A 17795-nucleotide genomic window follows, 5' to 3' on the forward strand; every position below is an offset into this window, starting at 1 on the left:
TGCCTCCCTCCCTCTGCTGACTTTAGGTAATGTAGGATTCTGACAAATGGAATGTGGATCTCTTTTGGAGTTCTGTAGGTATCTATGCACAGAATTTATAGATTGATAGAATGGGACCTACAAGATCATCTAGTTCCAACGCCACTGCCATGGATGGGGACACCTTGCACTAGACCAGGTTGCTCAAGGCCCCAGACAACCTGGCCTTGAACAACTCCAGGGAGGAGGCATTAACAAGATCTCTGGGAAACCTGTTCCAATGTCTCACCACCCTCACTGGAAAGAATTTCTTCCTAATCTTCAGTCTAAATCTCCTCTCTTCCAGCTCAAAGCCATTGTACCTCATCCTGTCACTACAAGCTCTTCTAAAAAGTGCCCCCCAGCTCTCCTGTAGCCTCCCCAGGTACTGGAAAGCTGCTCCAAGTTCTCCCCAGAGCCTTCTCTTCTCTTCTCTCAGCTTAACAGCCCCAGCTCTCTCAGACTGTCTTCATAGGGGAGATTCTTCAGCCCTCTGATCATATTCGTGGCCCTCCTCTGGACATTCTCTAACAGTTCCAGGTCCTTCTTGTGCTGTGATCCCCAGAACTGGGACAGTATCAGGAATGCAGCGTAGAGGGGCAGAATCCCATTGTTGTCCTGCTGGTCACACTGCTTTTGATGCAGTTGGCCTCCACTGGTGGCTTATGTTGAGCTTTTCATCACCTGATGTCCCCATGTCCTTCTCCTCAAGACTGCTCTTGAGCCACTGCTCACCCAGCCTATCCATGTAGAAGGAGATCCTCCTGTGCACAAAGCATCCTACCTGGTTCTACCAGCCTACTGGTTCATTCCTCTTTAAAACCCTTGCATCCTTAGTTAAATTGTCCTTAAACGGGTCTGCTCTGCAGTTTCACTTCAGGAATGCCTTTGGGAGTTATAGAAACATAGAATCCTTTGGTTGGAAAAGATTTTTGAGATCATCAAGTTCAGAAGTCACTTACCTCTACCAGGTTTGGTGCTAAACCATGGCCCTCAACACCACATCTCTGCCTCTTCTGAATGCCAAATGAGACATAGTGTTACATACAAGCTACCTTTTGATAAACACTTGAGCAATGACTGGAGCATCATCAGACCTGTGGAAATTGTGGCAGGAATTTGGTGGGTTTATGCTGGCTGAATTTAAATTATGGCATACTCCCTGGCCAATGCTACTGTGGACATCTTGCAAATCTTCCAGTGTGCTCAGGAGGTGCTCAGTGCTGGTCTTTCTGATCAGAAAGGCACCTGGGTGTGCTGGCTGACAGCTGCCTAATGGTGCACCAACAGTGTGCTCAGGTGGCCAAGAAGGCCTGCAGCATCCTGGTCTGCATCAGCAACAGGGTAGCCAGCAGAAGCAGGGAAGTGATTGTGCCCCTGTACTCAACACTGATGAGGCCATATCTTGAATCCTGGGTTCAGTTTTGGGTTCCTCACTACAGCAAAGATATTTAGGTGCTGGAGCATGCCTAGAGAAGGGCAACAAAGCTGGTGAAGGGTCTGGAGAACAGTTCTGGTGAAGACCAGCAGAAGAAACTGGGGTGGTTTAGTTTGGAGAAGAGGAGGCTGAGGGGAGACCTCGTGCTCTCTGCAACTCCCTGAAAAGAGGTTGCAGTGTGCTGGGGTTTTGTCTCTTCTCCCTAGTATCAGGTGATAGATTGAGAGAAAATGGCCTAAAATAGTGCCAGGGGAGGTTTAGGTTGGAGATGAGGAATAATGTCTTTGCTGCAAGAGTGGTCAGACACTGGAACAGGCTGCCCAAGGAGGTGGTGGAATCACCGTCCCTGGAGGTGTTGCAGAAATGTGTGACCATGGCACTTCAGGACGTGGTTTAATGGTCATGGCAGTCTTAGGTTGAAGGTTAGAGTTGGTGATCTAAGAGGTCTTTTCCAACCAAAACAAATCTAGCTGGAGGCCAGTCACTAGTGGTGTGCCCCAAGGATCAGTGCTGGGCCCTGTGCTCTTTAACATCTTTATTGATGATCTGGATGAGGGCATTGAGTCCATCATCAGTAAATTTGCTGACAACACCAAGCTGTGGGCAAGAGTTGATCTGCTGGAGGGTAGAGAGGCTCTGCAGAGGGACCTCGACAGGCTGGACAGATGGACAGAGTCCAAGGGCAGGAGATTTAACACATCCAAGTGCCGGGTTCTGCACATTGGCCACAACAACCCCATGCAGTGCTACAGGCTGGGGTCAGAGTGGCTGGAGAGCAGCCAGGCAGAGAGGGACCTGGGGGTACTGGTCGATGGTAGGCTGAACACGAGCCTGCAGTGTGCCCAGGCAGCCAAGAGGGCCAATGGCATCCTGGCCTGCATCAGGAACAGTATGGCCAGCAGGAGCAGGGAGGTCATTCTGCCCCTGTACACTGCACTGGTTAGGCCACACCTCAAGTCCTGTGTCCAGTTCTGGGCCCCTCAGTTTAGGAAGGATGTTGACTTGCTGGAGAGTGTCCAGAGAAGGGCAATAAAGTTGGTGAGGGGTTTGGAACACAAGCCCTATGAGGAGCTGGGATTGCTTAGCCTGGAGAAGAGGAGACTCAGGGTTGACCTTATCACTCTCTACAACTACCTGAAGGGAGGTTGTAGACAGGCGGGGGATGGTCTCTTCTCCCAGGCAGCCAGTACCAGAACAAGAGGACACAGTCTCAGGCTGCGCCAGGGGAGGTTCAGGTTGGATGTTAGTAACAAGTTCTATACAGAGAGAGTGATTGCCCCTTGGAATGGGCTGCCTGGGGAGGTGGTGGAGTCGCCGTCATTGAAGGTGTTCAGGATGAGACTTGATGGGGTGCTTGGTGCCATGGTCTATTTGTTTGGGTGGGTTGGATTGGTTGATGGGTTGGACGCGATGATCTTGAAGGTCTCTTCCAACCTGGTTAATTGTATGTAATTCTATGTAATTCTATGATTCTGTGAGTCCTTCCCTAGCTGCATTGCCCGTGCTTTAATAAAGCCATCAGAAGTCTGAGGAAGGACTCTGCATCCACTTAGGACTCAGCATTCACTTAGACAGGGGCCCACTAAGGCAGAAGGGCTGTCTGTGTGCTTTCTAACATCTGGCCCACGATATTCCAAGTGAAGAAAATATATGAAAACATTATTCTGTGTGTGTGAGAGTCCTGCACGTTTGTGGAAAAGACAATTAACATAGAAATGAGGCAGGCTTTTGATTCGTCAAGTAGATCCAACAGACTGTGTCATTTCCTTGATTTTCATTTTAATTAGGATTAATCAGTTTTATCTCCTAAGGCTTTTGCAGGGAATTTACATGAAGCAGAAGACTTTGGTCAGCGGTGTGCCAGTGTAAGAGCCCTGACTTAGAGAAATCCAGCTGTGACACCTAGAGTCAGCATTAGATTAGGCAGGACTCCATTCTTGCTTTGCCTCTGGCATTTTATTCTATTGCAGGGAACTCTTTCAACACCAGGATCTTGTTGCTTACTTCTAAAACCACTTGGACCTGTGTATTGCTTGGGAAAAAAAGTATTTGAGACAATAGCTTGGAATTTTAATAGAATCATAGAATGGTTTGGGTTGGAAGGGACCTCCAAATGTCATCTAGTCCAACCCCACTGCAGTACAACCCCACTGATCTAGCCTCTGCTAGATCGGGTTTCTCAGAGCTTCACCTTGAATGGAGACTCAACTACCTCCCTGGGCAACCTGTTGCAGTGCTCCACCACCCTCATGGTGTAGAATTTGTTCCTATCATCCAATCTAAATCTGCCTTTCTCTCCTTTCAATCCACTACCCCTCATCCTGTCACTGCAGGCCTTTGCAAACAGTCCCTCTGCAGGCTTCTTGTAGCCCCCAGGGAGCAACCTGGTCTAGTGGTAGGTGTCCATGGCAGTGGGGGTGGAACTAGATTATCTTAAGGTCCTTTCCAACCCAGACCATTCTATGGTTCTGTGAAAACTACAGGAGAACAAAATTTCATCCATGTGGGCCTTACAACAGGAAGTATCAAGGGTAGGTTTTATGGTTCTTGTACCCTCAAATAACAGATTTGAAAGCTATTAATCTTGTAAGCAAGAAGAAAATCGAGCTAGAAGGCAGAAAAACGCTGAAGGGAAAATCCTTCTGAAAGCCCACAAAGCATTCTGAAGCTTTCAAACTGACCTGCTCTGTTTCTGTTACACAGAAGTGTTAAAAGGCGAGCAGGCGACCCCCTCTCCCCCAAATCATTCATCTGTCCTGTCTGCCGTCTATTTAGACTGAATCCTTTCCCAGATGCTGCAGATCTGTCAGTTCCAGGGGAAATTAATGGGGTTTTTCCCATTTGCTTCGAGGGAAAGGGGACTGGACTTTCTCCTGCTGTCTTTGGCAGGAAGAAGCGAGGAGCTTTCCTGTCTGCTCTCTTTAAATATTGCTTCTTTTTAAGCTTTTATTTTTTTCCTTTTTCTTCCCCCCCACCCCCCAGATAGGCTTAGTTTGTGTTACTGCAATATGCCAGGCTGGAAAATTACAGAGGTTAATGTACAGCACTGTGATCCACAACCATAATGGTCGAGTCTAATGTTTTTTAAATGGTCAACCAAAGGCATTTGTAATACGAGTTGCAGGGAACTGCCTGCAGTCCTTGCCAGAGATTAGTTTAGCATTGCTTTTAATATTTTATGCACTGGAAGTTGTTTGCAAAGACTAAAAGCTTCCCTCACTTTGCACACTCCTGCTTTGTTCCTGCCCTGGATGAAGCACAGTGGAAGCACCTCTCTCGCTGCTGAATTGTCTCTCACTTTGCACACTCCTGCTTTGTTCCTGCCCTGGATGAAGCACAGTGGAAGCACCTCTCTCGCTGCTGAATTGTCTCTCACTTTACACACTCCTGCTTTGTTCCTGCCCTGGATGAAGCGCAGTGGAAGCACCTCTCTCGCTGCTGAATTGTCTCTCACTTTGCACACTCCTGCTGTGGATGAGGCACAGTGGAAGCACCTCTCTCGTTGCTGAATTGTCTCTCACTTTGCACGCTCCTGCTTTGTTCCTGCCCTGGATGAAGCGCAGTGGAAGCACCTCTCTCGCTGCTGAATTGTCTCTCACTTTGCACACTCCTGCTGTGGATGAGGCACAGTGAAAGCACCTCTCTCGTTGCTGAATTGTCTCTCACTTTGCACACTCCTGCTTTGTTCCTGCCCTCGAGGATGCACAGCAGAAGCACTGTTCTTGCTGCCAAATTGTGTGGCAAGAATCAGCGAATCACAGAAACAGCCACAGAATCATAGAATCATGGAATGTTACAATCACAGAATCATAGAATCATGGAATCTTACAATCACAGAACCATGGAATCACAGAATCAGACATTCAGAGAATCACAGAATGTTAGGGGTTGGAAGGGACCTCCAGAGATCACCAAGTCCACCCACCCCTGCCAAAGTAGGGTCACCTAGCGCAGGTCACGCAGGAACACATCCAGACAGGCCTTGAAAGTCTCCAGAGAAGGAGACTCTACTACCTCTTTGGGACATCCAGGATTCCATCACCCTCATAGTCAAGAATGTTTTCCTCCAGTTGAGGAGGAAGAAGTTTTATTCAATTCCATTTTACTCCTCAGAAAGATTTTTTTCTAGTAACGGGTGAAAACTGTATGTGATTTATGGCATCATAACCAGGCCAGGGGGTTAGGAGTTCAACCTTTTGTAACATCAGTCATTACATGTTAATATTTTTAAATACCTAAGCCACACCTGAATGACGTAGGAGGTTTTTATTTTAAATGTTACCATAGAGATTTGACCACACATAGTGCCATTAAAAGAGGAGAGTACAAGATGAAATGGTCCATTTGCAATGGTAATTGTTCAGAGGGAGACTGTCCATTCTTGAAAAAAAATTGGAAGTACAAGGTGGAGAAGGGTGCTTCAGCAATCACTCTTTGTTGAAAGCATTGATAGAAGAATAAAAACATGAAAGGGGATCGATTTGTCAGTAATGAGCACACATGCACACAAAGTATGGGAAATCTTTCTTTGGAAGGTGAAGAGAAGGTAGGTCTTTTGCTGTCATGGCTAGCTTTGCTTGGAGTGCCACCACAAAAATACGTGATCAAATGAAGGACAGCAAGCTCTGAACTGCTTCATTTGCTCTTGGCCTTAGTACAAGGAAGACATTGAGGTCCTGGAGCATGTCCAGAGAAGGGCAGTGAAGCTGGTGAAGGGTCTGGAGAACAGGTCTGGTGAGGAGCAGCTGAAAGAACAGGGGTTATTTAGTCTGCAGAAGAGAAGGCTGAGATGAGACCTCACTGCTCTCTACAGCTCCCTGAAAGGAGGTTAGAGTGAGATGGGTGCTGGTCTTTCCTCCCTACTAACAAGTGACAGGATGAGAGTAAATGGCCTCAAGTTTCACCAGGGAAGGTTTAAGCTGGATATTAGAAGAAACTTCTTTACTGAAAGGGCTCTCAAAAACTGGCACAGGCTGCCCAATGAGGTGGTTGAAACCCCATTCCTGAAGGAGTTTCAAAGAGGCAGAGATGTGCTGAGGGCCATGATTTATCACTGGGCTTGGCAGGGTTAGAGAATGGTTGGACTTCATCTTAAAGGCGTTTTCTAACCAAAACAGTTCTGTCATTCTATGATTATATAAAGTGTGTTAGTTGATCAGCTCAGTGTTGGAGAGTCAGCACAGGCTCCAAGTGCTCCTTAGAAGAGGTGGGGTTTGCTTTAGTTCTATTAGTGACCTGCTGTTTGACCTTGAGCAAGTGTTTTATTTCTGCATGCTTTTCTTTCTGCTATTCCTTGTTTGCCTTGTCTTCTTGGAGAAGGAGCTCTTCAGAAGAGACAATTCTTTGCCTGGTGTTCTGTGAACAATGAAGTTTGAGCCTAGCCAAAGTCTCTGGGGGCATCTCTAACACAAATTATAATTGTTAGCTTTAATCACTTTCATCAGAAGAGCTTGGTAATGGCAATGGCAATATGTGGGATTTGCAGAGATCTGTAGGGTGCATGTTAATTAAGTCACTGTAGGTGAAAGTTGCTGATTTGGTTTCATGGGGCTGATGCAGAGATGCTGATGCCTAGGAGTGCTGTTCTGCTGCTCCGTGTGGGATTTCATCTCCAACAACACCACACCATGTGCTTGCTCCTCCACTTGAACAGAGCCCGGATGAGGCTCTGGTTCATTTCAGTGAGGATCTTGGTTCATTTAACCAACAAGGCTCTTTCACAGGTTTCCTGAGAATTTCCTAAACCTTTGTGGTTTTTTTTGTGGGTCCCTCTGCTGTGAAGCTAGACTAATTGCAGAGAGACCTCGACAGGCTGGACAGATGGACAGAGTCCAAGGGCATGAGATTTAACACATCCAAGTGCCGGGTTCTGCACATTGGCCACAACAACCCCATGCAGAGCTACAGGCTGGGGTCAGAGTGGCTGGAGAGCGGCCAGGCAGAGAAGGACCTGGGGGTGCTGGTCGATGGTAGGCTGAACATGAGCCTGCAGTGTGCCCAGGCAGCCAAGAGGGCCAATGGCATCCTGGCCTGCATCAGGAACAGTGTGGCCAGCAGGAGCAGGGAGGTCATTCTGCCCCTGGACACTGCACTGGTTAGGCCACACCTCGAGTCCTGTGTCCAGTTTTGGGGCCCTCAGTTTAGGAAGGAGGTTGACTTGCTGGAGCGTGTCCAGAGAAGGGCAACAAAGTTGGTGAGGGGTTTGGAACACAAGCCCTATGAGGAGAGACTGAGGCAGCTGGGGTTGCTTAGCCTGGAGAAGAGGAGACTCAGGGGTGACCTTATTGCTCTCTACAACTACCTGAAGGGGGGTTGTAGCCAGGCAGAGGTTGGTCACTTCTCCCAGGCAGCCAGCACCAGAACAAGAGGACACAGTCTCAGGCTGCACCAGGGGAAGTTCAGGCTGGAGGTCAGGAGGAAGTTTTACACAGAGAGAGTGATTGCCCATTGGAATGGGCTGCCCGGGGAGGTGGTGGAGTCGCCGTCACTGGAGGTGTTCAGGAGGAGACTTGACAGGGTGCTTGGTTGCATGGGTTAGTTGATTAGGTGGTGTTGGATGATAGGTTGGACGCAATGATCTTGAAGGTCTCTTCCAACCTGGTCTATTCTATTCTATTCTATTCTATTCTATTCTATTCTATTCTATTCTATTCTATTCTATTCTACTCTACTCTACTCTACTCTACTCTACTCTACTCTACTCTACTCTACTCTACTCTACTCTACTCTACTCTATTCCATTGACTTTTTGCAGTGAGGACAGCTGCTCCTGTCTTGGTGGATAACAAAGAAGTTCTTTCCAGTGAGGGTGGTGAAACATTGGAGCAGGTTGCACAGGGAGGTTGCAGTTGCCCCCTCCCTGTAGTTGTTCAATGCCATATTGCCACTTAGCTGCGTGGAAGCCAGCAGTCATCTTAGTCAGAGGGCTATGTTGTAGTGCTCACTTTAGGCATCTCTGCAGGTAGGTCTCCAGGCTTACATGGGGATGCACAAGAGAAAGAAGTTGATTTCCCCATTCTTTTAGCATCCTGAGTGAAACCAGTTACCAAATTGTCCAGGCAGAGTACAACTTGGGAAGAACTAGGTAAGAAACCACAAATACTTTCTGAGGAATAGTGCAGGTTTTAGAGGGGAGCAGATTTGTCATAGTGTGTGGAAAGCTGCCTGGCAGAAATGGACGTGGGGTGCTGGTTGATGGCAGAATGAAGATGGGCCAACAATGTGCTTAGGTGGCCAAGAAGGCCAACAGCATCCTGGCCTGGATTAGCAACAGTGTGGCCAGTAGGAGTTGGGAAATTATTGTTGCCCTAGACTCAGCACTGGTGAGGCTGCACCTTGAATCCTGGGTTCAGTTTTGGGACCTCACTTACAAGAAGGATATTGAGGAGCTGGAGCATGTCCAGACAGGGGCACCAAAGGTGGTGAAGGGTCTGGTAAGGAGCAGCTGAGGGAACTGGGGTTGTTTAGTCTGCAGAAAAGGAAGCTGAGGGGAGACCCTGAAAGGAGGTTGGAGTGAAGTGGGGGTTGGCCTCTTTTCCCTAATATCAGGAGATAGAACAAGAGGAAATCGCCTGAAATTCTACCAGGGGATGGTGTAAATTGGAGATTAGGAGAAATTTCTTTGGTACAAGAATGGTCACACATTAGAACTGTCTGCCCAGGGAGGTGGCTGAAGAAATGTGTGGGCATGGCATTTTTGGACATGGTTTAATGGCCATGGTGATCTTAGGTTGATGCTTGGGCTCGATGATCTTAGAGGTCTTTTCCAACCCAAACAATTCTATAAGTCTATGATAAGTGGTGTGGAAAGCAGTAAAAGAAAAGGAAAAAGAGCTTCCCATGTGTGTGGGGCAGGCACTGCACTGCTGTGAGCATTCAGAGGAGTCAGAGGGACAGCAGTGGCTCTTTCTTTAGTGTGTTTGTTCTGCCTTTCAGGGCTAATGCCAATCCCTGTAGCTCCCGCAGTGCAGCCACTGCCTGTGAGCTCTGGCTTTCTAGCAAGCATTTCCCAGGCTCTGTGCTGTGCAGGAATCCCTGTGTTGTTCCATTCTTATTGTAATAAGAACATGAATTCCCCAAACTGCCTTTGAAATCTGCATGGGAATAGCACATGGCAGAGGCCAGCTCAAGGTCATCCATTTGGCATTTGGGGAGGGAAGGCAAGAAAGATTTACAAGTCAGTACACTCACATTAGGATAAAATAAAGGTGAGTTGAGAGGAGAGCATGTGCTGAATCCTAAAACAGCACAGAAGAGCCATAAACCACTGGATGTGGTGCTGTCTCTAGGCCTTTTATGCTCCAAGCAGAAGTGAAATCTGGGCTATCATAAATGAAATTAAGATCCTGTTTTAATTTCATCTGAAAAAGCCATTGTGAGGCAGTGGGGTAACAAACATTACCTCCTTCAGAAGAGACAAACCACCACCTCTGCTCCATGCTGCTGCTGTCAGATGAGAGTTATTCTCCCACAGCTTCTTGGAACCAGGTGGAGGTTGTGCACAAGTCTAAACAAATGGCAGTTTATCCTAGATATAAAGTCTATGGATGCCCTCATGAGGTGCTGCCTGCTCTACTCTTCACTTGTAAAAGGATTTTTTTCCCCTACTTCAGCAATAGATTTGATCAAAATCCAAGGCTGGAAACAGGTAACATCTAGAGACTTTTAAATGTGTACAGTGAGAAATAATAGCTAGTTCTACCCTGAATTTCCCTGTACATTTCTTAGATGATCCAAACCCTGTTTATTGCTTACAGAGGCAATTTTGCTGACAGCTGACCTGGAATAGGTCTCTTTTTCCTTCCAGAGCATCCATACTTACCTAATAGAGAGAAATCTCTCCAAAAGCAGCGTGTGTGCTGGACTCTCAAGCCTTGTTTTAAGTTTTAATTTACTTGTCTGACTTCCAAGGTTTCTGAATGCAAGTGATTGCTCCTGTAGTACATAAATAAGATGAATTATGCATTGGGGACCAATGCCTCAGCCTCCTTCTTTTCATATACTCAGGGCAGTACCTGTTAAGGAGTATATAGAACTGAGGTGAAAATTTCCTCTTTTGGCATCGGAGATAAAATCTGGGATGCTCTGAATCAAGCAGAGACTAAGGATCACTTTCAAAGTTCTCTAGGTGTGGGATGGTCCAAGATGTGGCACCACAGAAGAAAGGGGAAAGATATACTGCAGTCCCTGAGAGGCTTAAAGCCCCACCGCTGCAACTGGAGCAACTGGCTCCCGGTTAACATTGGATCCTATTTTAGTCAGGCTTTTTTTTATTCCCCCCACACACACACTTTAATACACTTCTTCCAAATGAAATAACCTGAGCTCTTCCCTACAGGGTGGCTGTAGAAGACAGGCTAGGTTTGTAGTTACTGTTGGAAGGAAAATTCAGCAAGGAGGACTTGTTCCTGCTTCCCTTACAGTTCTGTTTGTATTGTCTAATTGTTGAATTGAGCGGGATGGGATCTGGGGGTCCTCTGCCAACCAGCTTGACTCTGACAAACATGACTCCCACCAAAGTTTCATCTGTAGCAGCCTTAACTGTGAGGAGCAATTTTTCCTGTGTAATTAGTCCTCTTGATTCCATCCCTTTCAGGAGGCTGACCTGAATCCACGTTTTTCATGCTTTTACCAATTCATGTTCTATTTAGCATCTAACACTCTAGTTAGAAGAAAACGCTGAGAACTTAAGAGGATGGAGGAAGTCTAAAGTGTAACTGCTGAGGAACACGAAGTAACTTCCTTGGAATCATAATTCATTTTACATTCCTTTCAAAATAGAGATTTCTTTGTTATTCTGCTGCAACAACCTCTAAAACTCTCTGTTAAATCCCTTTCTGCAACAATAGTTTAGTAGAACCCAGTGGAGTCTGTGATGGTGAAAAGACACTCATGTACCTGCACATCACAGAGCCATAGACTCAGAGAAGGGTAGGGGCTGGACGTGGCCTCTGGAGATCAAGTCCAATCTACCTGCCAAAGAAGGATGACCTGGGGCAAGTCACACAGGAACACATCCAGATGGTTCCTGAAAATCTCCAGGGGAGACTCCACAACCTCTTTGGATAATCTGGTCCAGGGCTTCCCAACCTCCCTTGACCTCCTGGCCACATTCTGCTTAATGCACCCCAGGAAACCACTGGCCTTCTTGGCCATGAGGGCACGTTGCTGTCCCATGGATAACTTACTGTCCACTAGGACTTCAAGGTCTTTCTCTGCTGGGCTGCTTTCCAGCACATTCCATAATTGCTTGTATCTCTAAGGTTTTCTGTATGATTGGCTGTGATAGCTTCCACTGATTTTTCAGGCAGCCGTTGCTGATTTTGTTCTAGAGTTGTCTTCCCATACAGAGATTAAAACTTCTTACAGGCTCCTGAAATCACATCTGCTGATAAGGAAGTGGAACATCTCTCTTCTGACAAAAGGCTGAGGGAGCTCTCTCTATTTAGCTTGGACCAGAGGAGCCTGAGGGTGGCCTCATTCATGTTTATAAAAGACGTGAAGGGCAGTGTCAGGAGGACAGAGCCAGGCTCTGCTCAGTCATGCCAAATGATAGGGCAAGGAGGCAATGGGTTCAAGCTGAAGCACAGGAGGTTCCACGTGGACATAAGGAAAACCTTTTTCACTGTTGAGGGTGCTGGAGTCTCCTTCTCTGGAGACTTTCAAAAACCACCTGGATGAATTCCTGGGTGTCCTTCCTTGGGTGATACTGCTCTGCCAGGGGGGTTGGACTGAGTGATCTTTTGAAGTCCCTTCCAACCCCTAACATTTCGTGATTCTGTGATGTGCTGACCAAACCTGGTTGCTCATTGCTGTATCCTCTGGTGCATATATAGCAGAATGTTCATGAGTGCCTAATAAGTTCCTCAGAGACAAGTAGAAATGTTTTTAATTGTTGGGTTTGTTTATTTTTTCCCCCTTTGTTTTTGTAATATATTTTTCTCTTTGTTTCCAGAAATGCTGAATTTGGTACTCTGGAAAAAACAGTGTGTGGATATTTAGCACCTGAAGAACAAGGAAAGGTAATTACTGGACCGTAGTGTCTGGCTTCATTTGTTATCTGTGCTGAAACATTAAAGCTGCTCAAGCTGATCATGTTGTGTAAGCCTACAGCACCCTCTCTGCATATGGGATTTGTGTATTTGTGGATATATCTGCATACACTTTGGGGTATTTGCTGTATTTCAGTTATGCAGGCAAGGTTGTTTCTTGAGAACCTTCCTTTCTGGAAAGGGAGCAAGGGATCAAAAGCAGCAAAGAATGGAAATGCTGAAGCGAAATGGTAGGCAGTAGCACACCATGAGTTTGGTTTTTTTCAGTGGATGCAGAAGTGAAAAGAGTAAAAGAGGGGGGGAAAAAAGGTAATGATTAAGGTTTCAATGCAATGGAAGCAGGTGTGGGCTTCCCTGAGAGCCTGGCAACAGAGTGCACAAGCGTGGAAGGAGGCTGAGTGTTCATCAGGGTTACAGCAGCCTCCTCATGTTTCGGTGACTGAGTAGCTTGTGGAGCGGTGCACCTTGCTCCAGAGGTCAGGTGCAACTCTGCTGCCTGCTAGCCTGACACTTGCAACAGAGTCTCTTGATCCTCTTGGGTCATGACATTTTGCTTGGGCAACACAGCTCAACAGGACTGGGGCTCAGTTGCTGGTGTTGAACAAAATGCTGTTCATCAAACTTTCATGAGCAACTTTGCCAGGGGCTGCATCTTGAAAGACTCAGCTCTGAAAAGCAATGAGGAAGGGAGCTGTGTTGCTGCTCTGAATTGCTGCTATCTCCTGCATTTCCTTCCACCTTCTTGCCAAGGCTGGCAGGAGCTCAACCCTGTGAGACCTCCTGTGGTTTTGCACTTTGCTCCTTTCTGGAGACAGCTGGGCAAGGGGGGCATGGCCATGATGAAGAGTGGTGTCCTGCTTCAGATAATTGATCCTGCCAGCTGTATGGCGATCCAGTGAAGTGATCAGGACCCCACATCTGCCTTAAAGCCTTGTGCATGACATAGTTGTTTCTGCAGATAATATAGAGGAGCCCACATGATCTGAGTCTTAAAATTGGTTGTTATAATAATTAATAAATAACCTTCAGAGGAGAAGAGATGTCTGTAGATGCCACAGTGTGGAGAGCAAATGGAAATATATAGGGTGAAGGTTTGTAGATTTGAGTATAGCAAAGTAGGGATAGTGAGATTTAAAAACACAGATGCAAAGAAATAGGAGAGAGAATCGTAGAACCATGGAATTGTTTTGGTTGGAAAAGATATTTCAGATCATCCTGTCCAACCATTATTTAACTCTCCCAAGCCTGGTGCCAAGCCATGTTCCTAAGCACATCTCTGCCTCTTTTGAAGCACCTCCAGTGATGGGATTTAATCACCTCCCTGGGGAGCCTGTTTCAGAACCCTTTCAGTGAAGAGGTTTCTTCTAATGTCCAGCCTAAATCTCCCCTGGTGCAACTTGAGGTCATTTCATCTCCTCCTATCACTTGTTACTAGCAAGAAGAGACCAATCCCTGCTTCATTCCAACCTCCTTTCAGGGAGCTGTAGAGAGTGATGAGATCTCCCCTAGGCCTTCTTTTCTTCTGGCTGAACAAACCCAGCTCCCTCAGCCACTTCTCACAGAACTTGTATTCAAGACCCCTCAGCAGTACTGAGTGCTGAGGAATGATCTCTTCCCTGGTCACACTAGTTTGGTTTGTCGCTGTCTTTTAAAACCAGGAGTTTTCCCAGGGCAATAATGGAATGTTGGCTTATACCTCTCTCCCCTTCAAGATCCTGAAGGGTACAGTCAGAGAAAAGGTGCTGGCAAAGAGAAAGAATCACACAGAACCACAGAACACCAGCTTGGAAGTGACCACAAGGACCATCTGGTCCAACCTTTCTAGGTGAAATAAGAGTTGAAATGAGATGGCCCAACACCACGTCGAGCTGAGTCTTAAAGTTCTCCCAGTGCAGGAGAATCCACCACTTCCCTTGGGAGATGATTCCAATGTCCCAACTGCTCTCATGGGGAAACATTTTCTTTTGGAGTCCAATGGAAATCTCCCCAGCAGTAACTTGTCCTCACCACTCCTTGTCTTTTTTATGTGACTTCTTGTAAAATTGGAGCCTCCATCATCCTGGTAGTCACCCTCTGTGTATGTAAGAAACTGTCCTGCACTGTTCTCTGCACTGTTGTGAGAATCATAGATTCACAGACTCATAGAATGATTTGGGTTGGAAGTGACCTTGAAGATCATCTAGTTCCAATCTCCTCACCATGGACAGGGACACCTTCCTCTAGACCAGGTTTCTGAAGGCTCTGTCCAGCCTGGTCTTGAACACTTCCCAGGGAATGGGCATCCATAGCCTCCCTGGGCAACCTGTTCCAGTGTCTCCCCACCCTCACTGTCAAGACTTTATTCCTAATCTCCAGTGTAAATCTCCTCTCTTCCAGCTCAAAGCTATTGCCTCTCATACTGTCACTACAAGCCCTTTGTAAAAGGTCCCTCCCCAGATTGTTTGTAGCCCACTTCATGTACTAAAAGGCCACTAGAAGGTCTCCCCAGAACAATAATAGTCTGAGTTATGTGTGCAATTTAAAATTATCTAAACCAATCCAATCATTTATTTTTATTTTTATTTTTTTGCATTATTGTAGTGATTTTCTTAAGAAAAAAAAAAATTAAAAAAATCAGCATTTCTTTTAGTAAGTAATATAAAAAAAACCCAACAACCCCAGATTCATCACAGCTAAGTGCTTTTCCAAGGACTCAGAAGCAAGCTACCTGTACTTTAATGTGGTGTGACTCAAACAGGGGAATTATTCCCACTGGATTTCTTAAATGCTGCAGAGATTGTTTTAAAGTTCAGGCATAAGCAGTGTTGTGGGTAGGTAAGGCTATGTACTCCACCAAGAAATGGCCTCTCATGTTCTTACATCTGATCAGCATGTTATTTCTGTCATCTTCTCCTGCTCTCCCACAGCAGCTGCTTGCATGCATGTATTTTCCCCAGCCTGTGAAAGGGATCTCATGGAGCTGTTTAGCTCTGAATCACAATATGCTAGGTTGGAAGGGACCCCAAGGCTCATCTGCTCCAAGCTCTCTACAACTACCTGAAGGGAGGTTGTAGAGAGGCAGATGTTGGTCTCTTCTCCCAGGCAGCCAGTGCCAGAATAAGAGGACACAGTCTCAGGCTGCGCCAGGGGAGGTTCAGGTTGGATGTTAGGAAGAAGTTCTATACAGAGAGAGTGATTGCCCATTGGAATGGGCTGCCCAAGGAGGTGGTGGAGTCGCCATCATTGGAGGTGTTCAGGAGGAGACTTGACAGGGTGCTTGGTGCCATGGGTTAGCTGTTTGGGTGGGTTGGATTGGTTGATGGGTTGGACACGATGATCTTGAAGGTCTCTTCCAACCTGGTTTGGTTTATTCTAAATAAAGGTTTATTCTAAATAATTGAAGAGTTGAAATGAGCTGACCCAGCACCCTGCTAAGCTGAGTCTGCAAACTGTCCAATGTAGGGGACTCCACTGTTTCCCTTGCGAGATGATTCCAATGTCCAACTGTTCTCATAGGGAAACATTTTCTTCTGGAGTCCAATGGGAATCTCCTTAGCAGTAACTTGTCCCCATCATCTCTTTTCTTTCCCATGGGAGTCCTTGGGGAAAAGGAGTCTCCATCCTCCTAGAGACACACTGTATGTCCTGGTCCATGGTAATAAGGTCTCTCCTAATCCTTCTCTTTTCAAGGCTGAACAAACCTATCTCTCTCAGCCTTTTCTCATATGGCCAACTGCAAGAGTAGGACAGTAGAAAGCCCTCTGCTTCCTCCAGGTCACCTCATAGGATCTCAGGTAGTGATATGACTAGGGGGAATGGAATGAAGCTGGAGGTGGGGAGATTCAGGCTGGATGTGAGGAGGAGGTTCTTCACCATGAGAGTGGTGAAGCCCTGGAATGGTTTGTCCAGGGAGGTGGCTGGGGTCCCATCCCTGGAGGTGTTTAAGAGCAGGCTGGATGAGGCTCTGGCCAGCCTGATGTAGTGTGGGGTGTCCCTGCCCATGGCAGGGGGGTTGGAACTAGATGATCCTTGTGGTCCCTTCCAACCCTGACAGATACTGTGATACTGTGATACTGTACCATGTGGCACTTGCTTGCAAGGGCTGGGCTAGGGGCATGGCAGACACGTTTTTTGGACTAAAGAGCTGCTAGCTGCTCCTCTGGTAAGAGCTTTGCTCTATCTTGGCAGGGGTGTTTGCCCCCTGAAATGGGGCTTTTGGCAGATGGAGTGGGTTTCATGCTGTGCTGCTGTAGCATCAGTAAGAGTCATAGAATCATAGACTGGGTTGGGACCTTAAAAATCATGTGGTTCCAACCCCTCCACCGTGGGTAGGGACACCTTCCACTACACCAGGTTGCTCAAGACTTCATCCAACCTGGCCTTGAAGACCTCCAGGGAGGGGGAATCCACACCCTCCCTGAGCAACCTGTTCCAGTGTCTCCCCACCCTCACTGGAAAGAATTTCTTTCTAATCTCCAGTCTAAATCTTCTGCTCTCAAGCTTCAGTCCATTCCCCCTTGTCCTATAACAAGAAGCCCTTCTGAAACAAGCCTATAGAACTGTTTTGGTTGCAAAAGACCTCTAAGATTATCGAGCCCAACCTTTAACCTAAGACCACCGTGGCCATTAAATCATGTCCTTGATTTAGAAATGGAAGAGACTGCACTTTTATTGCCTGGGTGGCCAGACCCAAGTAAGACATCCTGAGGCTGAAGGGCAGGAGAAGCTCTCTTTTCTTTTGTTCTCAGTGCCTTTTTTTATCTAACTGGCTGGCCATGACATTAAGATTTCTAATTAATTTAGAAACCACAGGCAGTTGAAGAGAGTGAGCAATATAATAACTGGGCCATGGGGCAGAGTAAAAGCACATCAATTATTCAGGCAGTGGCTGCTGCTGATTCCCTTCCCGGAGCTGGGCTGGCTGTCGGTGTGTGTCAGCGATGCTGCTAATGCCCTTCAGAATTTACATGCACAAACAGTGGCCTTGGAAAATCTGCACCAGGACAACTTCAGCCTTTCCAAGGGTAGCTGCCAGCAATGTGCTCCATCTGGTGACTGCCATGGGATCCAGGTGGTATTATGGGGGGGACTGGTTAAAAACCCACATCTTGGCAGACGTGTTCACCACTGTAAGCCTCCACTCTGGAGAAGGAGCTCTTTAAAGAGGCTTAGGGGCAATTGGAGACATGGGAAGAAAGAAACTAGACTGCTTTGAAATGCAGATGCTTTCTGAGTGTGTTCAGTATCTGAAAGGATCCGATAGGAAGACTGGGGAAGGGCTGTTTAGAAGGGCTTGTAGCGATAGGTTG

The 17795-nt window shown here is 46.8% G+C and overlaps 1 protein-coding gene across 27 annotated transcripts in view; it reads left to right on the forward strand.

Annotated features, from left to right (window-relative positions):
* The window catches only part of ADGRL3 (adhesion G protein-coupled receptor L3), a 614635-nt gene that overhangs the window by 89796 nt on the left and 507044 nt on the right, over positions 1–17795 (forward strand). For 26 of the 27 annotated variants that reach the window (XM_068137418.1, XM_068137413.1, XM_068137416.1 and 23 more), the window contains one exon: positions 12411–12477. The exons of the other annotated variant lie outside the window; for it this stretch is intronic. The gene's annotated coding sequence lies outside the window, so the exon portion shown is untranslated. The remainder of the gene's footprint in view (positions 1–12410; positions 12478–17795) is intronic. 27 annotated transcript variants of the gene reach the window in all.

Source organism: Melanerpes formicivorus, unplaced genomic scaffold (genome assembly GCF_026170545.1).
Source record: "Melanerpes formicivorus ecotype bairdi unplaced genomic scaffold, bMelFor1.0.p_v2 SCAF_4, whole genome shotgun sequence".
NCBI classification, from domain to species: domain Eukaryota; kingdom Metazoa; phylum Chordata; class Aves; order Piciformes; family Picidae; genus Melanerpes; species Melanerpes formicivorus.